General features: G+C 40.3%; 1 pseudogene; it reads right to left on the bottom strand.

The window, feature by feature from the left end:
* Positions 1–419: 419 nt before the first annotated feature.
* On the bottom strand, positions 420–25,078 carry LOC132821686 (extracellular calcium-sensing receptor-like; annotated as a pseudogene).
* Positions 25,079–25,512: the final 434 nt, after the last annotated feature.

The following is a 25,512-nucleotide window of genomic DNA, read 5'->3' as shown; positions in this document are numbered from 1 at the left end:
ACCCTGCCCCCCACCAATGTTGAGTGAGTATATTTTTGTCAACGTATTTTGTGAAATCAATTTGAGGAATTGACTTTACAAATTTGAATGCACCAACTTTCAGCACTGTTTCCTTTTGTTTGATAAAGCAAGGTTTAAATCAAAACTTCATTCAATTAAGAAATTCAAAGAACGGGAAGTAAATAAAAGTGAATTTGATCCATAATTAATGAAAATCAGCAGAGATGCACAAAATGGTCCAAGTTATCAACCCAACGTCAAAATTGCTCTTCCTGTTAGTTATTGTCACTTTCTTTAAATCTGTAAAATAGGTGCTGTTAAAATATTCAATTTCACAGCTCTCCACATAGAATTCCTATTCACCATCTTTAGGGGAAATAATTATTACTAAAATATCAGTGCCGCATTCACGAAAGTTTTCAAAACTTTATTTTGATGTCACTGAGCCCATCATGTTCCTCTTTGTATTGTTTGCTTCCTTCAACAGAATAATATAACATTTTGGAGTAAAAATACAAATAAGCTAGAAAAGCTACAATAAAACACACGCAGGATAGAAATCCAATATAACCAAGTACACTGTAGAAGTTAATGAAGATTCTAAATTACATTCAAACACAATTATCTCATTAGAGTGACTAGTGTTTTTCAAAGGATAAGGTGGAAATGCAACTAACCAGGCAGTACATATTACACATTGTACCAGTGTAAGGATGTAAACCATCAGCTGTTGTTGTCTTGGTCCAAACCACATCATCATATTATTGCTGGGAAATGTTGCTTTGAATGCCATCACCTTGACAATTGTTTTACTCAATACACAAGAAATGCAAAGAACAAAACTAATACCAAATGCTACATTGCAGAGCATACAAGACCAGATTAAGGGTTCACCAATGAATGTAATTGAAGACAGAAAACAAAGCATCAGGCCAAAAAGAAGAAGGAAACTTAACTCAGAATTATTAGCTTTAACAATTGGAGTGTGTCTGTAGATGTAGAATATTATGAATACACCAACAGTGGTGCAGGCTCCTAACAACACCACTGTCGCCAGAATGATTCCCATTGTCTTGAAAAAGGAAAGAAACTCGATCCTGTCTTTCATTAGATTTGAATTCCAAAGAACATTTTATACAATGAATGGAATCTAAAAAGTAACACAAGCCTTCACGATGATAGCAGGAATCTTAATGCGTATGAAATGTAGGCATGAAGTTTAAGCACAATGCCCTTGGCTATGATATTTGCTTGCCAGTCGTGTTACTAATTTCACCCTGTGTACATTTTATGCAATCAAAACGGCAAATAGATTGTCCTTTTCTTTGTGCTTTTCTTGTACCTTTTTGGCAGCTTTCAAAGCAAACAGCCTTCAGAACCTAATTACGAAGATGAATACAATGGTTGAGAAACACTCATAACTCCATATGGCAAATCTACAACATTCAGTTGGAATTACAGTGTAATGGCTATTTCTGTTACATTATTGGGACTATCCTTTTTGAACTAATGTTACACATTTTCACCTGGTTGTATCACAGTTGAAAGCCACTATAAAGTGCATTTGCTGTTGCAGAACCAGGACATTTTTCCAAATTTTCGTATTAACATTCATAATGTGACCTTCGAATTGATTCATTTATTACTGAAAAAGGAAATAGGGAATGAACTAAATAAAATTAAACGTACTTTACAGTAATGCCGGATCAAGGCTGAAATGAAAACCAGATTGAGAATGAAAGAATTATGTGATGTGAATGGTCCTTGCGAGGCCATCATTTATTGCTCATTCCAGATTGTCTTTGAGCTTCTTTCCCAAACAGTTGCAATCTATTTCCTATTGGTTGACCTATCATATCATAACAGAGGAACTGAGAGGTATTTCCAAGTGGAGAGGGTGACTGTTGCCAGGGGAACTTGCCACTGGTGGCGTTCCCATGCATTTCTTAGCAATGTGGGCATGGGATTGGAAATTTCCGCAGTCTATTTTGTGGTTGCTGCTACTGAGTATCTGTGGTAGAGGAAGTGAATGTTTGTGGATGTGGTGCCAATCAAGTGGACTGCTTTTTCCTAGATGATGTCTAGTTTCTTCAGAGTTATTGGATGTACACGTACCCCGGCAAATGAGAGCATTCTTTCACAGACCTGACCTGTGCCCTGCAGGTGGTGGTTATGTTTGCAGAGAGCAGAAGTGAGTTATTTATTGCAGGTTTCCTAGCTCTTACAGTCACAGAACCTATATGATTAGACCAGATCAATTTCTCATAAAACATATCCCCTGATATGTTAATAGTGTGGGATTCGGTGATGCTGATGCTATTGAACAACAAGAAGGACATGATTAGATCCTCTCTCTCGTCGGAGACAGTCATTGTCTGGCACTTGTGTGGCACAAATGTGTTTGCAACCAAGCTGGATATGAACCATAATGTCCTTGATAACAAACTAATTGATCCATTGCCCTCCAAACGATTTTTTTCCTATTAACCACATTTCAGTACTTGTAGATTTTTACGGCTTTGTTCATACATTCTTTCGTTCAATACTTGTCACTTAATATTTTGTTCTAGTTTTGACTTTATTGTTTAACTGCAATGCCTTAGCTTTTGTCATTTCTAACTACATCAGTTGTGTGTAAAAGCATTCTGTTGCTGAAACGGATGGAAATAAAATATCTCACTGATCTTTCTTTCTGGGCTGATTCAACGAAGCCACTTGCAATATGGCAAATAGAAATTTTCAATTTAAAAATGATTGATAATTTGCAGTTTCATTCAATATCAAGAAATAAACAGTAGCACATTGTATTTAATACAACAACCACCAGTTCACTTTTTTTCTTTTCAGAGTAAGGAAATTGAAATAAAAAATCGGGCAGTTTTTGAAAAGGGATGGTTGTCCACAAATCTTACTGACTTCTGATGGCCACTCCAAACAATTGCCTCTTCTATTATGGAAAATTCTTCTCCAGAACGAGCTGATCCATCATAGTGCCCAACATTTACAATGTCAAAGTCACCAAGGGCATTTGGTTGCCAGTTTACAATGTCATATGTTGCGACAGGGTCTCCATTTTCATCAAAGTAAACTTTCTCTCTGATCTTGCTTGTGAATTTTGCTGTTGTCATGTAATACATTAACTTTAAAAAAAGTCAAAATCGAAAAGTTTTACATTAATTGCAAATACCCAAGATGCATTCGATCACATTGGGTACATATGTAAATACAGTCATTAAACTATGCTAAATGTTCCTCACCTGCCAAGCCTGAAAACTTGAAACACTTGCACAACTCCCAATAGAGAAAGATCCTTCCCCAGTTTTACATGACGCCAAATTGTGAAGTGCATGAGCTATAGCATAAGTTGCTTTGTACATGTTGTAAGTGATTCTGTATTGTAACACATCAGTAAACTCATTTTGGACATTCTGTAAATTTTCTCTTCCTGTGCATTCCTTAAGCTCTGGTCCAGCTTTTCGTGAATCTGTTTTATTTCTATCACTGAGAGTGCAGCAAAACAACTTTCCCAAAGCTTTTTCACCAAGAGGTTCCCTGGATACAGGGACGGATGGACTTTCATTAGGAACTCCCTCAACCCTGGTATGCTGACTTTGCGAATTGCAACTCTGATTGTACCAGCAGCAATTGTTTTACTTTCCTCTGGAGGAAGAAGTAATGTGGAAACCCATGATTCGCTTCCTATCCATTGTACACCGCTGACATTTTGTCTAATCATTTTAGTAGAGCACACATGCTTGGTTCACTCACAAATGCAATGACAACTTTTGTAGAAGAGGTTTTTATGGTGTCAATTGTTTTCAGTAACTTCTCTCGAGCGTATGTTATATGAAATGACTCAAAAAAGGCTATACAAATACCTAATTGTTGGGATGCCTCTTCAAATGCTTGCATTCCAAAGTTTCCATAGTCACTGTCGCTCTTAACTGTCCCGATCCAGGTCCATCCAAAATGTTTCACCAGCTGGGCTAATGCTTTAGCCTGATAGTAATCACCTGGTATTGTTCAAAAAAAGGATGGATATTCCTTTCTATTGCTCAGGCATGCACAGGTAGAAAAGTAGCTAACCTGTCACAAATAAAGCAAAAACATTTGTGTTTCCATTAAAGTTTGTGGTTGTTCATGATATCACACATAGATATTGGTTGAGAAGAGCAAATATACCAACTCACATCATGCTGACAACAATGGCCCATCTTAAGAGCATAGTAAACTATTTATTTAATAATTTCTAAATGTCCCATTCAAATATTTTCTCTCAGTGTTCATTACAACAACTGTTCTTTCATGATTCACCTTGTCCTGACTGTATATCCTGTTCTCACAATTTAACATGAAGAACTTCACCAATAGTATCTTTCTCTCTCTTTCTACAGATTACTGGTGAGTCATGCACAATTTCTCCTCCCATGTGGTTGAAGATACCCTCCATTGCAAGTCATCCACTTCCCGCACCTCTGCCTTCGAACCCCACCCCTTTAACCGCAGCAAGGACAGAACTCCCTGGTCTTCACCTTCCACCCTACCAACCTCTGTATACACTGCATTGATGGTCCCCAGTCGCCTCCATCTTTTGTCCCTTCCCTTTGAAGGGAAAGAAAGGAAAAGCTAAGCAACGTACAGGGTGTATGACTAATATTTCTTGACCTCCCTTACACCATTGCCTAAACTTGGAATACCTCTTCATCCAACACATCAGATCTTTAACAACATGTTCAACAAGAGTCTGTTTTTTAATTCAGGGCGGCGAACTTGAACTTTGAAGAATTTCATCTGGTTTCTGGAACCAACATTAAGGTCACTGTCTCTCTCTCTCCTATTCCTGATGAAGGGCTCATGCTCGAAACGTCGAATTCTCTATTCCTGAGATGCTGCCTGGCCTGCTGTGCTTTGACCAGCAACACATTTGCAGCCATGAGTTACAGATGCCCCAGTGAGCTGATGCTGAAATACTTTACTTTTTAAATTAAACTTATTTCAGTGGTTACATAATGTTTGTGAGCTGTAGTTTAGCATTCTGTTGACTGTGTTGTTTATTGCTGAGCAGGCTTTGTTCATATTTGACCTGCAACCTCACAGGCTGATGATGGAGGAAGCTTTTTCAGTTCAAGTTTTACTGAGGACGGGAAACAAATATCGATTTTGTCAGATCTGCTCGTATCTTGTGAAAGAACAAAAATGAACGAAATTTGCCAATTTATTTGTAATCATTTTTGAAAGGTTCGTTTATCATATTTTACTTTTTATCGCCAGATTTGTGAAATAAGACTCCCCAAGCAATATCTTCGAATAAAAATAATAATAACCTGATTATAAAGCTATAACTATGCCAAACCAAACGCTATAATTAATAATTGTTCTGGTCAGTTTGACTAACCTGAATGAAAGTCTAATGCGAATGTAAATAAAGACTCTGTTTTGGATCATCAAAAATGTTATGAATCTTGCAAAGATGGATTAAATGGCACATATAACATCACATCATATACAGTTGACATAAATTTGTTCGCTTTGTATGACTGAGTTATTAAACACTATCTCTTACCATAGGGATTCTGAAGGCACCAATGGAAGGTGCTATTGCTAAAGACCTCGTGGATCCAGAATCAGCAACAATCGCAGAAACAATGGAAGAGTTTTCACAGTTATCAGGCGGTGTGCTTGCCTCAGGACTGTTTGTAAACTACAAAGCTGCTTTTAATGATAACTGGGGCAAATCACAAGAATCATATATGCGGTATCCCAGAGTGATACCGGGAAGCAAAGCTGTGTCATTGTTTATTTCTTCTATTGCAAAAATCATTGCCAGTGCAAAGCGGAAAGGACGGAACCAAAAGCTACAGAAAGCGGAGAAACAAGGTTAACACAAAACACAGAAAGCAATGATCCAATTATATCCGCACAGCATAGCTATTATTAGCATTATTCAGTAGTACCACTGTTGTCTCTAATTTGTTTGGCTGAAAGGTCCTCACCCTCAATAATTTCTCCTTTGAATCCTCCCACTTCCTCCAGATGAAAGGGGTAGCCATGGGCATCTGCACGGACCCTAGCTCTGCCAGTCTCTTTGTCCACACATGGAACAGTCGATCTTCCATAGTTACACAATCACCATGCCCCACCTTTTCCTTGCTACATTGATGACTGTATCGGTGCCAACTCATGCTCCCATGAGGAGGTTGAACAGTTCATCATCTTCACCAACACATTCCACCCTGATCTTAAATTCATCTGGACCATCTCAGATACCTCCCTCCCCTTCCTGGACTTCTCCATTTCCATCAATGGTGACCGACTCAACATTGACATCTTCTACAAACCATGAACTCCCACAGCTACATAGATTACAACTCCTCCCAACCTGCCTCCTGTAAAAATGCTGTCCCTTATTTCTAATTCCTCCACCTCCACCGCATCTGCTCCCAGGATTACCGGTCCTACCACAGAACACACCAAATGACCTCCTTCTTTAAAGACCACAATTTCCCCTTCCACGTGGTTGAAGATGCCCTCCAGTGCATCTCATCCACTTCCTGCACCTCTGCCCTCGAACCCCACCCCTTCAACCGCAACAAGGACAGAACTCCCCGGTCCTCACCTTCCACTCTACTAACCTCTGTATACATCACATCATCCTCCACCATTTCTGCTATCTAAAAATGGACCCCAACCCCAGAGATATATTTCTCTCCCCACCCCATCCACTTTCCATAAAGACCATTCCCTCTATAACTACCTCATCACGTCCATGCCCCCCAACAACCTACCCTCCCCTCCCAACACCTTCCCCTGCCACTGCAAGAATTGCAAAACCTGTGCCCACACTTCCGTGCTCACTTCTGTCCAAGGCCCCAAAGGAGGCTTTCACATCCATCAAAGTTTCACCTGCACTTCCAAGCATGTCATTTAATGCTTCTGTTGCTCCTGATGCGGTTTCCTCTGGATCAGGAAGACAGGATGCCAACTCGAAGAGCGCTCCCGAGAACATTTCTGGGACACCCGCACCAACCAACCCAACTGCCCTGTGGTTGAACACTTCAACTCCTCCTCCCACTCTGCCAAGGACATGCAAGTCCTGGGCTTCCTCCATCGCTACTCCCTAACCAGCTGATGCCTGGAGGAAGAATGCTTCATCTTCCATCACAGGACCCTCCAACCCTATGACATCAACGTGGATTTCACTAGTTTCGTTATTTCCCCTCCCCCCACCTGATCCCAGTTCCAACCTTCCAGCTCAGCACCACCCTCATGATCCGACCTACCTGTCTATCTTCCTTCCCATCTATCTGCTCCACCTTCATCTCCGACCAGTCACCATTACCTCCCCCTCCATCCAGCTATTGCACTCTCAGCTACATTCCTCCCAGCCCCACCCCCCTCCCATTTATCTCTCCACCTCTGAGGCTCCCAGCCTCATTCCTGATGAAGAGCTTTTGCCCAAAACATTGATTTTCCTGCTCCTTGGATGCTGCCTGACCTGCTGTGATTTTCCAGCACCACACTCTCGATATCACCACTTTAGTCAACAATGAGAATCATGAAGGAAATAATTGCAAATATAATTACAGCAAGAAATTGCTGAAAACATTTGGAAAACCAAGCAACATCTGCACAGAGAAGCACCATTAATCTTTCACATCGATGGATCATTAGAACTTCTGAATTTTCATCTTCTAGTCAAAAACTTAGAGTGGATATTCAGGACTAGTATATGTGGAGTTACCAGAAGTCCAGGACCCAAAATTTCTAGCAACGAAAATATTATCACCATCTAACTTCCAGTGTCCCCACCTTGAGTATGACATTGCTAAATGTGGTCAGATCATTGCTCATTGTGCATTGCACAAAATTTGCCACTGAATGTGCCAAAGGTCACCATTTCTGAGTTTATGAAGTGCCCAAAGTTGTAAATGAGTCAGAAGGTCAGAAGAACTCAAACAAGTGCATGACAAGTTCAGCAAGCTGTTTCATGTGCGAATATGCAGTGGCTTTGTGAATAGTATGTTACACTAATGGGATGCAATTTCAGCCCAAAAACACCACATGGACACAACACAGGGACACTACCAATACACCACAACAGCCATTGGAAAGTGTTTTTTGCTGCTGACTAAAAACACATGACCATTTGAAGGGCTGTAAGCAAAGGAAATAAATTTGTGACTGGCACTTTTTTGGAATTGGCCATCCATACTTCCCATAATGCTGACAGCTCCCATCAGTCAGAAATAATTGGCCAGCCAGTCAACACTTGTGAAAGGAATCTTGTGTGTATTTCAGTGCATTTGCTGTCCTTGGCCTTCTAAGTACAGTATGTGAGATGTGGTTGAAGGAGCAATGGCGCTACTGTGCATCTTGTACATTGTGTTCTCTGTTGCTAATCTGCATTAGGAGCAAACGGAGTGCATTTTGAAAGTGGTGGGTGGAGTGGCATTCAAGTGGAGTCTTGATCTCTGGTGAAGGCTAGGTGGTTAAAGTAATGGAGGAGGAATCATTTGGGATGTCCCTATATATAATCAAATCATGCTGTCTGCTGTTCTCATTATTGCTCTTTTTAATCAGTTTCTATTGTTAAGGAACAGACCCGACAGCCTCAAAATATAGTAAGAAAATAGCCTTGTCCCTAATGTTTTCTTATAGGCAAATGGAAGGTACTGTATTCCAGATACCATTCGATTGGTCGAACTACTCAAAACATAATTTATTCAAGCATGACAGTCAAATACAACAACAGAAAGAGGAAGTTGGAATAGCTTAATTCTATTGGAAAACTTAATGAAATGATAAAATACTTTGCTTCTACAGATTAGCTTTTCTAATATGGTTACATCACATGAGCACACCTTTGTTAAAAAGGCAAATTCAGAAACAGATTGTCTCATGTGCTTTTCTCCAAACGAGGAGGAAAGAACATCAAAAGATAAATCGGAGAGTAAGAGTACCAACCAGGAGAGATTCACTGCCTTCCAAATCCGCTGACACCCAAGAAACAACTGCTGAAAGCCAAGGAAAAATACAGGATCTGTGAGAACTTCAGCACACCCACTCATGCTACTTCTATTGTTCCAACTGTTAAAAAAATGAGGACGGTCATGTTGTTCATGTACTCAGAGACTGCTCACCAGCTGTGAACCAATACCTCTCTAAATGAATCCAGGACAAAACAGATTTCTTAAATCCACAGCATCATCACACTATAAAAGTGAGCAATGTTTAGCTGTTACCCAACATATTATTGTGTCAAAAACAACCAGGGCTAAAGTCTTCATTGACTCCAACCCACTGTAATTAACTATAATTCGAGTTCTGGCTTGTCAATTGGTAATTAATCTGCTAGAGAACATCGCCAAATTGTTCCAGCTTTATTCTTATCAATTGAGTTCAAGCAAGCTGTTTAAAGTTTGGGAGAAGATTTGTAGCTCGGATACTTGTTGCTGTGAGTTAAAAACACAGAAATAGACAACACACACCGGATCATCAACGCCACACTCACAGGAATCCGATTCACTAGAGAGGAAGAAAAGGACAACCAACTTCCATTCCTAGACGTGATGGTACAGAGAACACCGAACAGAGAATTCACCACAAAGGTATACAGGAAAGCCACACACACAAAGCAACCACCCAACACACACAAAAGAAGTTACATCAAGACACTGTTCAAAAGGGCCACAACACACTGCAGTACACCAGAACTGCAAAAAGAGGAAGAAGAACACCTATACAATGTATTCGCCAAAAACGGATACCCCCACAACTTCATCAACAGATGCCTAAGGGAAATACAATGGAATGAGGACATGCCACAACTGAAAGGACTAGCCACACTACCATACATCAAAAACATTTCTGAACTGACAGCCAGACTACTGCGACCACTAGGACTCATAACAGCACACAGACCAACAGCCACTCTCAGACAACAACTCACCAGGACAAAGGACCTGATACCCAGCATGAGCAAAACCAATGTAGTGTATAAAATCCCATGCAAGGACTGCACAAAACACTACATAAGACAAATAGGAAGACAGCTAAAGATCCGCATCCATGAACACCAACTAGCCACGAAACGACATGACCAGCTATCCTTAATAGTCGCACACTCAGATGACAAGCAACATGAGTTCGACTGGGACAACACTACTATTATAGAACAAGCCAAACAGAGAACAGTCAGGGAATTCCTAGAGGCATGGTACTGATCGACAGATTCAATCAATAAGCACATCGACCTGGACCCAATATACCGGCCACTGCAGCGGACAGCTGGGACTGACAACCGGAAGCGGCAGATACACTATAAATGCTGGAGGAAACATCACAGAAGTGCTTCTCAGGAGGCTTCCAAGCACTGACGATGTCACCTAGACAGGGGATGAAATGTCTGCAACACAAATTCCCAGCTCGGCGAACAGAACCACAACAGCAAGTTGTTCTGTCCTGGGTAGTGTCAAAATGTTTATGTGTTCCTGGAGCTGCAATCATCCAGATAAGTGAAGAATATGACATAACACTCCCGATTGGTGACTTGCAGATAGTGGATGGCTGTTGCACAGAGGTGAGTTAATTTGTACAAAATTACAAATTATCCATGTGGTCATTTAACTGACCTGTCAGCCTCTCCTTGGTGTCTGGTCAATGGTATGCCTCTGGTGATTGACTGTGGAGGATATATTCAGCTTTGGCAAAGTCATTGCCTGTCAAAGAGAACTAATTGGATTATTTCTTGATGGAGACAGCAGTTGCAAATGTGTTGCTGGTCAAAGCACAGCAGGTTAGGCAGCATCTCAGGAATAGAGAATTCGACGTTTCGAGCATAAGCCCGAGACAGCAGTTGTCTTGGACAAGTAACCATTGTTACCTGCTACTTATCAGCTGAAATCCTGTTGTTGTACAAGTTTTGTTTTTTCAACTTGAGGTGTCTCAGTGTCTGACAAGTTGTGGATGGTGCTCTGCATTGTGCAATCATCAGAGAACAGTACCATTTCTGAGCTCCTGATGAATGAATGTCAACGATAAAGTTGATGAAGATGATTAGATCTGGAAACTACCTTATGTAATTGCTGCCTTGATCATTGTATTAAAATTATTGATAGCCAACACTACAATCATCTATTTTTCATAAGAGTTCAACCCTGCAGAGTTTTCTTCCCTATTCACATTGATTGTAACTTTGTTAGGGGCTTCTGGATGCCACCTACCCTGTTTCTCCATTTTCTATCATTAATCCTTGAACACTCTGGACAATTTACCATGGCCAAACCACTAAATCTACACATCATGGGACTTTGGGAGTAAACTAAAGGACCCAAAGGAAGTGCACACAGACATAGGGAGAAAGTGCAAACTTCGCAAGTTCAGTTGCCCGAGGGTCAAATTGTAGAGTTCTGGGCATTGTGAGGCAACTGTGCTGAACACTGAGCCACCGCACTGCCTTCATATCAAGCGAACTCACATACACTTCACTTCTGGAGTACATCTCTTGTGCCCATGCTGGGACCAAGGTTTCATCAAGTCAGGAACTCAATGACTCTGGTGAAATCCAAACTGAGCATCCCTGGGGAGATTATTGGTGAGTAAATACCAGTTTTAGATTAGATTACATTACAGTGTGGAAACAGGCCCTTCGGCCCAACAAGTCCACACCGACCCGCCGAAGCGCAATCCAGCCATACCCCTACATTTACCCCTTACCTAACACTACGGGCAATTTAACATGGCCAATTCACCTGACCTGCACATCTTTGGACTGTGGGAGGAAACCTATGCAGACACGGGGAGAATGTGCAAACTCCACACAGTCAATTGACTGTCCTGAGACGGGAATTGAACCCGGGTCTCTGGCGCTGTGAAGCAGCAGTGCTAACCACTGTGCCACCGTAACACTATCAACAACACTTTCAATCCCTTTGCTGATGATAAAGACTACACTAATGGAATGATAATTGGACAGTTTGAGGAAGCTAGCAAATTAGCTATCTTCCACATTGTTATGATGGATACTTCATTATTGCAGATGGGAATTCTCCACACCTCTGGTTGTTTAATTGCCTACTGATAATGTGGCAACACTGAATATCTTGTGTTTAATCAATTGGATGTGGCTCACTTGGTTCTTTTGATTGCATGCTACATCTACTGCTTGGCATGCAAGTGGATGTCTGTAGGTTGGTACCTCATTTTTAGATCAATTTGTTTACAGCTTCGGACAGGACCTATTACATTTTTCTTTGAAATATGGTTTATGTCTGCCTTGGTTGCAGTGGTCGAATGGAGAAATGCCAGGTCATGAGTTTGCAAACTGAAGTTCTAAAAAGAGTCATACTGCACTCGAAACATTAACTTTGTTTCTCTTGCCACAGCAACGACCAAACATGCTCAGTTTATCCAGAAGTTTCTGTTTTTATTTTTGAAGTCCATCATTGGCAGTAGTTTGCTTTTATTTGAGTCCCCAACTTGCTTATTGCATTTGACACAGATTTCAGCACTCAATAAGACTTACTGTAGATGAGAAATTAAAAAAAATCGAGAAGTTAATATCAATAATTCCAAATGAATTCAGAACAAAGATCTGAACTATATACAAGTTAGGACTGATAAAACAAAATAGTACACAGTTACAGAAATAAAATCATAATAAGTTTTTTTTTATCAGATGCTTGTCCAAATGATTGTAATCATGCTGAATGTCAACCAAGATTTCAAAGTAAAACAATACCTTTAACCCTTAGACTAAAGGGATAAAAGGCATGTCCTATTATAATCTTTTGAGCTGTCAAATGCCTCTGACAAACTCTTTAATATTTGATACAAGACAAATTTTTCTCAACTCTGGAAACCCAATCTTAAATTGAAATGAACACATTGATCAACCATACCACACTTCTCTATTTATGTGCACCTGCGAAATCAATTTAATGTTCTGAGTTTCCGAGTTCAACTTTCATCATAGTTGATGGTGAAATTTGAATTCAATAAAAACAAACTGGAATTAAATGCCAGTCTATTTTTTTTCATTTAAACCATTGCTGGTTGTCCTAAATACTGAGCAGGTTCAGTAATGTTCATTCGGGAAGGAAATCTACTATCTTTCCCCTGTATAGTTTACATGCAACTCCAGATCCACAGCAAAGTTGTTCACACCTGCCCTCTGAGATGGAATCACAAGTACATGCAACTCACAGGGAATTAGGGATTGGCAACAAATCCTAGTCAGGCACGCCCCACAATCCACGAAACAACAAAAAGACACATTTTCAGGATTGTATGCAGGACATTTAGGCATGTGATGAGGAGAAACGTCTTCCTCTGAAAGTTGTTAGCATTTGGAATACACTGCCTGGGAGAGTGGAGGAGGCAAATTCCAGGAAAGTTAAATATATATTTTTGAAAGTAATAAATTTAGAGCATTACTGAGATAGAGCTGGAGAATGAAACTAGCTGGCTAGATCTTCCAAGGGTCAGTTCAATTACAATGGATGGAATGGCCTCCATCTGTCCTGTATAATGCAATGATTCTGTAATTTTATCATTGTAATTCTGATCGACTGCGAACTTAAATTTGCATAATTTCATGCTATATTTTCCAATATCTAGCCCAGTCATCACAATATCACAGTAGGTCCTCTTTCAGATGGCAATCCAAAAGAGAGAGTTATCTTTATAATGGACAAAGGGAGAAGGCTTGGATGGAGTTGACTGCCAATATCAGTAGCTATAGGATAATCGCCAAACCTGGACTGAATATCACAAGTAATTCAGTTGCTGACTTTGATCTGTCAAGGTGGTTATTATTAATTTCAAGAAATTTGCAATACTGTAGTTCATAAATGGGAATCATATCGCGGATATCCTTGTGGAAAACTCATGGATTAGACAGATTCTGACACAGATGTGCAGCTGCTACACAAGGAGGACCATGTGTCAGTGATAATTGTGCATTGCAATGAATGAATGGTCTGTTAAAGCTGGCATGGAAGTGTATTGTTTGTCATGGAAAGTGGCACAAGCTGATATAATGTTGACATTATCTGAGGGATGTGTGACATTGTGTACATCTCTTGTTCCAGGGAAGTGGAGAAGAGCTGATTCTGGTGTGAAACTCATGGCTGTCATACTTCAAAGTAAGAGGAGGCAACGAAAACAGGATGGGAAGCACAAGGGTCAGGGTGAACTGTTTGATTATGCAACGCAGGTGAGTAAAACAACGTTTGTAAATGCTAATCCTTCTGGTAAGTAATAATTGTCACACCCTTGCGGGCACAGAACCAGCCAAATCAACAACAAGCAGCGCTAATTCAGGACGGTATAATGCACTAATATCACTCTTATCTATCACACAGATTTGGCAGTCAAGGAGGAATCAAGAAAGAATCTCAGCACAAAGATCTCACAAAAGATCTGCCATCTCAGAAAATGACAATAACAGCCGAGTCATGCTCCAGCAGAGCAGCTACTCGTGTGTCTTTGGGATTTCAAGTCTTTATTTCTTTAATTCACGGAACAGAGATTTCAATGGCAGGGCAACTATTTATTGCTAATGCACATTGTCCTTCAGAAGGTACTGTTGAACTGCTGTCTTAAACCACCATAATCCATTTAGATTAGATACCCCCGCAATACTGTCAGGGAGAACTTTCCATGATTTTGATGCAGCAACTGAATAAATGTCATTATATTTCTATGTGTGAATGCTGAGTGTTTTCGAGAGGAGCTTGCAAGAATAATGCTTTTACATATCTGCTGCCCTTGGCCTTCTAGATAATAATGGTCGTGATTTTGGAAGGTGCTTTCGAAGCAGCTGTGGTGAATTTGAGTATCACGTGTTGTAGATGGCACACATTTATGCTTCTGTGCAGTCCTGTAGGAGGTAATAAATATTTGTGATGTAAATAAAGCTGGCTTCTTTGTTGTGGATGGTGTCACACTTCTTGAGTATTGTTGGAGGTGCAATCATCCAAAGAAATGGTGAGAATTCCATTGCATTTCTGACTTGTGCCTTGTTTATGGTAAAAGGGCTTTGGGGAGTCAGGAGGTGAACTACACCCTGTCATATTCTTAGAATTTGTCATGCTCTTACAGCCAAAGTACATATATGGTGTTATATTCATAGATGTCGGCAACACAGGAAAAGGCCACAGCTGCACCAATCAAAAATGTGCACAAAGTATTCCAGAATTTGTTTCCAGCACTTTGCTCATAGGCTTGTAGTCCTTGGCATTGTAACTGAACATCTAAATACTTTTAAGATACCAGGACACTTTCTGCCTCTAGGAGAAAGTGACGACTGCAGATGTTGAAGATCAGAGCTTAAAAATGTGTTGCTGGAAAAGCGCATCAGGTCAGGCAGTATCAAAGGAGCAGGAGAATCGGCGTTTCGGGCATAAGCTCTTCTTCAGGAATGAGGAGGGTGTGCCAAGCAGGCTAAGATAAAAGGTAGGGAGGAGGGACTTGGGGGAGGGGCGCTGGGAATACGATAGGTGGAAGGAGGTTAAGGTGAGGGTGATAGGCCGGAGAGGGGGTGGGGGCGGAGAGGTTGGAAAGACAATTGCAGGTCAAGAAGGCGGTGCTGAGTCTGAGGGTTGGGACTGAGAAAAGGTGGGGGAAGGGGAAATGAGAAAGCTGGAGAAATCTGCATTCATCCCTTGTGGTTGGAGGGTTTCTAGGCGGAAAATGAGGCGCTCTTCCTCCAGGCATCGTGTTGCCATGGTCTGGCGATGGAGGAGGCAAAGGACCTAATATCCTTGGCGAAGTGGGAGGCGGAGTTAAAGTGTTCAGCCACGGGGCGGTTGGATTGGTTGGTGCGGGTGTCCCAGAGTTGTTCTCTGAAATGTTCTGCAAGTAGGCGGCCTGTCTCCCCAATGTATAGGAGGCCACATTGGGTGCAGCGGATGCAGTAAATGATGTGTGGAGGTGCAGGTGAACTTCTGACGAATATGGAAGGATCCCTTGGGGCCTTGGAGGTAAGTGAGGGGGGGAGGTGTGGGCGCAAGTTCTTCATTACTTGCGATTGCAGAGAAGGTGTCGGGAGTGGAGGTTGGGTTGGTGGGGGATGTGAATCTGACGAGCGAGTCACGGAGGGAGTGGTCTTTCCAGAATGCTGATAGGGGTGGGGAGAGAAATATATCCTTGGTGGTGGGGTCTGTTTGGAGGTGGCGGAAATGATGAAGGATGATACGATGTATCTGCAGGTTGGTGGGGTGGTAGTTGAGGACCAGTGAGGTTCTGTCCTGGTGGTGATTGGAGTGGTGGAGTTCAAGGGCAGAGGAGTGGGAAGTGGAGGAGATGCAGTAGAGAGTATCGTCAACCATGTCTGAGGAGAAATTGCGGTCTTTGAAGAAGGAGGCCATCTGGGTCGTTCGGTATTGGAATTGGTCCTCCTGGGAGCAGATGCAACGAAGGCGAAGGAATTGGGAATATGTGATTGCGTTTTTACAGGGGGCAGGGTGGGAGGAGGTGTAATCTAGGTAGCTGTGGGAGTCAGTCAGTTTATAGTAAACGTCCTTGTTGAGTCGGTCATCCGAGATAGAAATGGAGAGGTCTATCCCATATTCCCAATTCCTTCGCCTTCGTTGCAGTGGCACAGGCTCCAAACAATGCCAGTGTCACCAGAATGATTTCCATTGTCTCAAAAAAGGAAAGAAACTCAATATTTTTTGGGATGCACTGATCCTGTCTTTCATTAGATTTGAATTCCAATGGACATTTTATACAATGAACTGAATCTGAAAAAGCAGCACAAGACTTAGTCATTATAGAGGTATCCTAACAACATTGTTACACTGCTGACATCAACTTTATAATGCTATGCCTTTGGTACAGGTAATGATGTTTTCTTACCAGTCATGTTACTAATTTCTCCTTGTGCACATGGTATGCAATCAAAACAGCAAATGGGCTGTCCTTTTCTTCCTTGTTCCTTTATGGCAACGTTTGGAACAAACAGCTTTAGGAACCTGATTATGGAGATGAATACAATTGTGAAGAAATACTATAATTCTATGGCAAATTTATAGCATTCAGTCTGGAGTAAAGAGCAAAATCTATTTGTATTACATTTATTAGAACTGTCCTGTTTTCAAATAATCTTACAGTCTGTGACCTGATCATATCCAATTTAAAGCTGCTTTAAAGTGTTTGGGATAGATTTGCATTTGCAGAAGCAGAACATTTTTAGTAAATTCAGATTTGCATGATAGCATTCATGACAGAGTTGCTTAACCTATTATTTAAAAAGGAAACAGGCAAAGTAATAAAATAAATGTATTTTGTAAGGACATCACTTAATGGCTCAAATGAAAATGAATTTATAAGTGAAAATGATTTTGTTAATTGATTCATGTGATGTGGGCATCACAGGCCAGGCGACAGTTTTTTGCCCACTCCAATTGCCTTTGTGCTGCCATCTTGAACTGTCTTAATCTGTTTGCTGTAGTCAGACCCATAATGTAATAAGGGAGTAAGCGACAGGACTTTGGTGGCCCCAGCGACACAGAAGGACTCGACGTATGTTTCCAAGTCATGATGGAGAGTGGCTGCCAGGGTAACATGCAGATGATGACGTTCCAATATATTTGCTGCCAATGTTCTTCTGGAAGGAAGTGATAATGGGAATGGATTGTACAGGCTAAGAAGCATTGTTGAATTTCTGCACTGTACCTTGTAGATACTGCCACTGTGCATTCTTTGTCGGGGAACTAATGCTTGTGGATGTGGTGCCAATCAAGTGTTGGGGAATTAATGCTTGGATGGCGTCAAGCTTATTGAGATTTGTTAAGGTATACACATCTAGGCAAGTGGGAGTATATCATAAAAGTCCTGTGCTCTGTAGGTTGTGGAGATGAGCTATCCTATTGCATATTTCCTAACCTCTGACCTGCTCAGGTAGCCACAGAACTTATATGACTAGCCCAGTTCAGGTTCTAGTCAATGGTAACCCCTTGGGTGTTGAAAGTGGGGGTTTTAGTGTTGCTGATGCTACCCCATATACTATGAAAACTTTTAAATCTTCTCTTGTTGGCGATAGTCATTGCTTGGCATTTATGAAGCACAAATGTCCTTGCAACAAAGATGAATATGAACCATACTGTTCCTTTAAATCAATCTAATGGATCCATTGCCCTCTGAACATTTTTCAAACCTATTAAATGACTATTCAGTGTGTTTAATTTGTTACATTTTTGTTCATAATATTCATTTGTTAATTCAGTGACATTTAATATATAATGACATTTAAAAATCTTCTTAAACTGCACTGTCTCTTACTTTTTTGCCATTTTAAATATATCAGTTATGTGTAAAGGCATTTTACTGTTGAAGTGGTTGCAAATAAAAAATTTATTAGACCTTACATTCTGGGTTGGTCAAGCTAATTGATCCTAGAATTGGTGAGCAGAAATTTTCTATTTTACAATGCCAGATATGTTGCAATTTTACTCAACATCAGGAGATGGTCAGTAGTGGTTGGCTGCCTATTTGAAGCAATGACCATTTAAAGGAACCTAAATTGAAATTAGAAAGCAGACAGTGCTTAAAAAGGTTCACCACCAATCTTACCGACTTCCCACCACCACTCCAAAGAATTGCCTTTTCTGTTATTGAAAATTCTTCTCCAGAATGAGCTGATCCATCATAGTGCCCAATATTAACAATGTCAATGTCACCGAGGGCATTTGGTCGCCAGTTTACAATGTCACATGTTGCGACAGGGTCTCCATTTTCATCAAAATAAGTCTTGTCTCTGATCTTAGTTACAAAATTCAGTGTTCTCATGTAATATAACAACTTTGAATAAAACAAAATGGGAACTCATTTACATTAATTGCAATTTTTCAACCCTGAATTCTGTCACATTGAGTATCCATATAAATGTAGTCAGCAAGCCATATTACATGTTCCTTACCTGCCATGGTTGAAAATTTGAAACATTTGGACAGCTCCAATTGGAGCAAGGTCCTTGCCCAGTTTTACATGACGCCATGTTGTGAAGTGCATGAGCTAGAGCATAAGTTGCTTTGTACACCTTGTAAGTGACTCGGTATCGTAAGACATCAGTAAATTTGTTTCGGACATTCTGTAAATGTTCTCTCCCTGTGCATTCCTTAAACTGCGATTTAGTTGTTCGAGAATCTGTTTTGATTCCATTGCTTATAGTGCAGTTGAAATGATTTTCCCAAAACGATTTCACCAAGAGGCTCCCTGGATACAAGGATGAATGAACTTTCATTAGGAACTCCCTTAACCCTGGTATGCTGACTTTGTGAATTGCGATGCCAATTGCACCAGAAGAAATCTTTTTACTTTCATCTGGAGGAAGAAGTAATGTGAAAACCCATGATTCACTTCCAATCCATTATAAGCCATTGATATTTTGTCTAATCATTTCCTTTAGAAGAACACCCATACTTGCTTCTCCCACAAAAGCAACAACAACTTTTGTAGATGAGTTTTGTATGGTGTGAATTGTTTTCAGTAACTTATCTTGAGTGTATGTTTTATAAAACAACTCAGAAAAGACTCTACAAACACTTAATTTTTTGACTGCCTCTTCAAATGCTTGCATTCCAAAGTTTCCATAGTCATCGTTGCCTTTAACTGTCCCAATCCAGGTCCATCCAAAATGCTTCACCAGCAGGGCTAATGCTCTCGCCTGATAGTAGTCGCTCAATATTGATCGAAAAAATGACGGATATTCCTTTCTGTTGCTCAGGCACGCACAGGTAGAAAAATAACTAACCTGTCAGAAATAAAGCAAAATAATTTGTCAATCAATGAAAATGTGCAGTTGTTCATGATACTAACACATTAATTTTGGTTGAGAAGAGAAAAGATTCCAACTTGGGTCATGGTTACAGCAGTGGCCCATCTTAAATGCATAATAAACCATTTATTTAATACTCTCCAAATGTTCCCTTCAAATATTTTCTCTTAGTGTTCATTCCGAGTATTGCTCTTTCTTGAGTCAACTTGTCCTCACTACAACTATGCACAATGTTCTGTTCTCACAATTTAACATGAAGAACATCATTGAACATTCTCTCTTTCTCTCTTTCTGCAGCTTAATTGCAGATAATTCAAACTTTGTGCAACATTGCATTGAGGATCCACAGTCAACCTCGCCTTTTGTCCCTTCCCATAGAAGTCAAGAGGGGGAAAGGAAAAGAAGGTGCAGGATATGTAACTAATTCTACATGACAATGCCCAAACTTAAATTCCCTCTTCATCCTTATATCTTTTGCTCATAGTCAACATTATCTGGTGCTTAATTGCGAAGTAGAACTTTATTGATTTTTATCCAACTTCTGGAACCAACATTAAGCTCACTGTCCCTCAATTATGAATGATACCTGCCCCAGTGAGCCGACGCTGAAACATTTTATTGTTTCAATTAAGTTTATTTCATTTCATTATGTAATGTTTACATTCTGTACTTTAGCATTCTATTGATCGTGTTGTTTGCTGCTGGGCAGGCTTTGTGCATATTTCACCCTTAATTCGCTCGCAGATGATCTAGGAAGGTATTCAGCTCCAGGGTTACTGGAGATGCGCAACATAAATTACTTTTTCAGCACTGACCGCATCTCAGGAAACAATAAAATTGAACTAAATGTGCCCATTTTCTTGTAATCATTTGTGTAAGTTTCCCTTATCATATTTTTACTATCCAGTTTCTGAAAAGTGATTCTCAAAGCTTACCTTTGAAGAACAATAATAATCTGTTTATAAAACTATAATTATGTTGAACCAAAGACCAGTCAACAGTAATTGTTCTGGACAGTCTGACTATCCTGAATGAAATTCTAATGCGAATGTAAATTAAGATGCTGGTCTGTTTGGGATGATTATCAAAAAAAGTTATGGCTCTTGCACAGATGGATTAAATGCTGCATATACATCATATACAGTTGACACAAATTTGTATACTTTGCATAAGTGAGTTATTTAACGCCATATCTTACCATAGGAATTCTGAAAGTACTATTCAAAGGTGATATTGCTAAAGATTGTGTGGATCCAGAATCAGCAACAATCGCAGAAATAATGGAGGAGTTTTTATAGTTATCAGTGGACATGTTTGCCACAGGACAGTTTAGAAACTCCAAAGCTGCTTTTAATGATAACTGGGGCAAATGACAAGAATCGTATATGCGGTATCCCAGAGTAACCCCAGGAAGCAGAGCTGTATCGTTGTTTATTTCCTCTATGGCAAAAATCATTGCCAGTGCAAAATGGAATGGTCTAAGCTGAAAGCTGCAAAGAAGGTGAACAAACAAGATTGAGGTAAAAAAAACATACAATTATATCAGAGTGGATCACAGCATAGCTATTATTAGGGATAATTCAGTGCTACCAAATTTCTCTAAGCTGGAAGTTGATGGATCTATATCCTAATGCAAAGCCCTGAACAAAAAATCTTAATTGATATTAAGCAAAGACCTGACTATTTGCCCGATGTCAAATAAAATACTTAGAGGATTGCTGACCTTCCTTCTCAGACCCAATGGAAGCATTTCAAAGGAAAGCAGTAGAGTTATCACAAGGCCTTATCCAATATTTATCCCTCATTCTAATATAGACCTTCTACTAGCACACACTAATGTGAGGCATTCTGCTGGCTCTGGCTGATGACTGAAGGAGAGATCTGGATACTCAACGTGGTAATGCAATGGAAAAATTCCTCCCAGCATGATATCTCCATCCTTTGAAAAGCCCAGTAAATCGAACCTACTCCAATGTTTGCAAGCCTGCTCATTACTGGACCATGCTAGGGCAACATGAGAAATTACCATGAAAGGAAACCAACAATACATCATTGACAGGGCAAGTAATTGTCCTTGGCTGACAATACGATGACTGTATTTTATAATTTCATTCATGTGTGCCCAATTGATTTCAATCCCTGTTGAACATCAATATGTTACTTGGCTAGTCCCTTAAGAGAACATATCACCACTTTTGTCAACATGGGACTCATGAGGAAATAATTGCAAATGTTGTCACCTGTGTACAATCAATCCAATTACAGTCAGAAAGTGCTGGAAACATGTGGGAAACCAGGCAGCATCTGTGCACAGAGAAACATCATTAATCTTTCATGTCAATTGATCCTCAGAACTTCTGAAATTGTCTTCCAGTAGAAACTTTAGAGTGGATGTTTAGGATTACAAGATCTGGAGTTATCAGAGGTCCAGGATCTGGATTTGCTGGCAATGAGAATAGTTTATCATCCAAATTTAGGTGTCACCACATTGTGTGGAAGAATGTTAAATCTGTTCGAAACATTGTTCATTGGCCATCACACAAATTTGCAATTATACCAAAGGCACTACTTGTGATTTTAAAAAAAAGCCCGGTCTATTGCAAATGATTCAGAAGGAAAAAATATCTCAAACTTGTACATGATAGGTCAAGCAAACTGTTTAATGGTGTGGCTATGCAGTGGCTTTATGAGTGTTATGTTTCACTGAGAGGATGCAGTTTCATCCCAAAAATACCTCCTGAATACAGCACAATCTCATACCCAAAGACCACTATAAGCTGTGATTTGATTTTCATTTGGCAGCAATCACTGCACAATCCTGAGTGTGTCCTAACAAGCAATTTATGATAATTACTTGAGCTGCTTAAGTGATCTCTTAGATATTTTGTAATAAACATAATCAGAGATGTTGCTACACATCTCTGGGGTAGGTGGAATCTGAGTGGAGATCTTTTTGCTCAGAGGTAGGGATCTACCAACTCACCACAAGAGCCATTGCGAAGTGTTTATTGCTGCTCGCCAAAAGATTCATATGACCATGTGAGAGGCAGTAAGCAAAGGAAATAAATTGGTGTCTTGCACCTTGCTTGAAATGACCATCCATAGTTCCCCTTATGCTGACAATCCATCAATCAGAAATTATTGGCCAACCAAACTGCACAAGTAAAAGGAAACATGTGGGCATTTCAATGCATCAACTGTCCTTGCCCTTCTAAGGCTGTAGAGATTGTGAAATGTTGTCGAAGGAGCAATGGTGCTACTGTGCATTCTGGAAATAGTGCTCCCTGTTGCTACTGTGCATTAGGAGTGAACTAAAGTGGTGGGTGTGGTGTCCAATCAAATGGGCTGCTGATCTATGGTAAGAGCTGAGTGGTTAAAGAGCGAGATGAGAAATCATTTGAGATGTCCTGATAGAGAATCAAATCCTGGTGTCTGCAGTTCTCATCCTTGCTCCTTTCATTCAGATTTTATTGTTATGGAACAGACCAGACCACACACCCCCCCACACCCTCTCCCCATTCCCAAACATATATGAAGAAAGTAGCCTAGTTACAAACGTTTTGTTATTTCAGAAGTAAATATGAGGTACTGTGTTCCAGAGGCAATTTGATTGATCAAACTGCTTGACATAAAGCAGCACTCAGTTTTTCAAGCACCATGGTTAAAATACAACAGAAGAAAGAGGAACTTAGAATAACTTCACTCAATTGGAAAACTTAACAGAATATAATAGGATATTTTTCTGCTAAAGAGTAACTGTTCCAGTATAATAATATCATACAAGGACACCTTTGGTAAAAAGGAAAAGTCAGAAACAGATTGTCTTACACGCAGTTCTCCAATCCAAGAGGAAAGAGCATCAAAAGACAATACAGAGAGAGAGTGTAGCAGCTGGGAGAGATTCACTGCCTTCCAATCCTGCTGAGAACCCAGCAATAACTGTTGAAAACTAACTGAAAATCCTGGACCGGTGAGAACTTGATCACACTCACACAGGTTGCTTCCATCATTTCAACTTAAAAAAAGAGGTCCCACACATTGTTTATCTTAGCATGGACTGCTCGCCACCTGTCTGTCAAAGTCTCTCTGAAAGAATCCAGGAGAAAACATACCTTTTACATCCACAGTATTGTTGCACTACAAAAGTAAGCAATGTGCAACTGTTAAGCAAAGTATTGTTGCATCAAAAACAACCAGGACTGAAGTTTTTATTGTCTCTAACCCATTGTAATTAATTGCAACTCTTATTTTAGCTTGTAAATAGGTACTTCAGTTGTAGAAAATATCCCCAAATGGTTCCAGCTGTATTCTTATCAACTCAGTTCAAACAGGGTGCTTTGTCCTGGATAGTGTCAATACTTTTACGTTTTCCCGGAGCTGCAATCACCCAAGCAAGTGAAAAACATGACATTACATTCCTGATGTGTGACTTGTAGATACCTGACAGTTGGTGTTCAGAAGAGGGTTTTTTTTTATTAGATTCCCCTACATTGTGGAAACAGGCCTTTCAGTCTAACAAGTCCACACCGACCCACCGAAGAGTAACCCACCCAGGCCCATTTCCCTCTGACTAATGCACCTAACACTATACGCAATTGAGCATGGCCAATTCACCTGACCTGCCCATCTTTTGACTGTGGGAGGAAACAGGAGCACCCAGAGGAAATCCACACAGACATGGGGAGAATGTGCAAACTCCACACAGTCGCCCGAGGCAGGAATTGAATCTGGATCCCTGGTGCTGTGAGACAGCAGTGCTAACCACTGAGCCACCGTGCCACCTAGGTGGGTTACTTAATGTAGAATTCTCAGCCTGACACCTGCTTGCATGGTCACAATACTGACATGCCAACCTCATTCCAGTTTCTTGTCAATGGGCTGCCACAGGGTATTGATAGTGGAGGATAGATTCAGCAATGGTAAAGCCATTGAATGTCAGGGAAGTTAATTCAATTCTTTCACGTTCGAGACAGCTGTTATGGCAGAAATGTTACTGACACTTATCAGCCCAAGCCTTCATATTTCCAGTTATTGCTGCAATTCAACTTCAGCTATTTCAATGTCTAACTAGCTGTGAATGATGCCACGTATTGTGGACTCATCGCAGAGCACTCCCCCTTCTGGACTTGTGACTGAGCAAACGTTAGTGATAAAGTAGATGAAGATAGTTGGCCTGAGGACAATATCCAGTATGATTTCTGCAGTGATATCATGGCATTGAGATGATTGATATCCAACACTGAAATCATCTTTCTTTATACTGCGTAAGACTTCAATCATGGAACCTTTTCCACCCATTGATCCTAATTTCAATAGAACTCCTTGTTGTCACATATGGATATTGCTGGTCTCACATTAAGGTCAATTACATTCATCCTACCTCTGGAATTTAGCTATTGTGTCCATATTTGGACCAAGGCTTTACTGAAGCCAGGAGCTTAGTCACCAAACTGAGCTTTCATGAGTAGGTTATTGCTAAGTAAATGTCAGTTGATAATAGAATCGACAACGCTTTCCATCCCTTTGCTGGCAATACACGTTTGGAGTGACATTTGGAAATTGATGCGCTGGATTCTTGTGGAGTCTTCCCCACCCTTTAATTGTTAATTGTCCACTTGGTATGTAACACCACTGAATATCTTTCATCTGGCTCTCTTAGTTCTTTCCATTGCATGCCACTTCTCTATTAAGCATGCAAGTGTTACCATTTATGTGGCCACCTAATTTTTGAT

The sequence above is a fragment of the Hemiscyllium ocellatum genome, chromosome 13 (genome assembly GCF_020745735.1).
Source record: "Hemiscyllium ocellatum isolate sHemOce1 chromosome 13, sHemOce1.pat.X.cur, whole genome shotgun sequence".
NCBI classification, from domain to species: domain Eukaryota; kingdom Metazoa; phylum Chordata; class Chondrichthyes; order Orectolobiformes; family Hemiscylliidae; genus Hemiscyllium; species Hemiscyllium ocellatum.
This window is presented reverse-complemented; position numbering and strand designations above follow the sequence as displayed.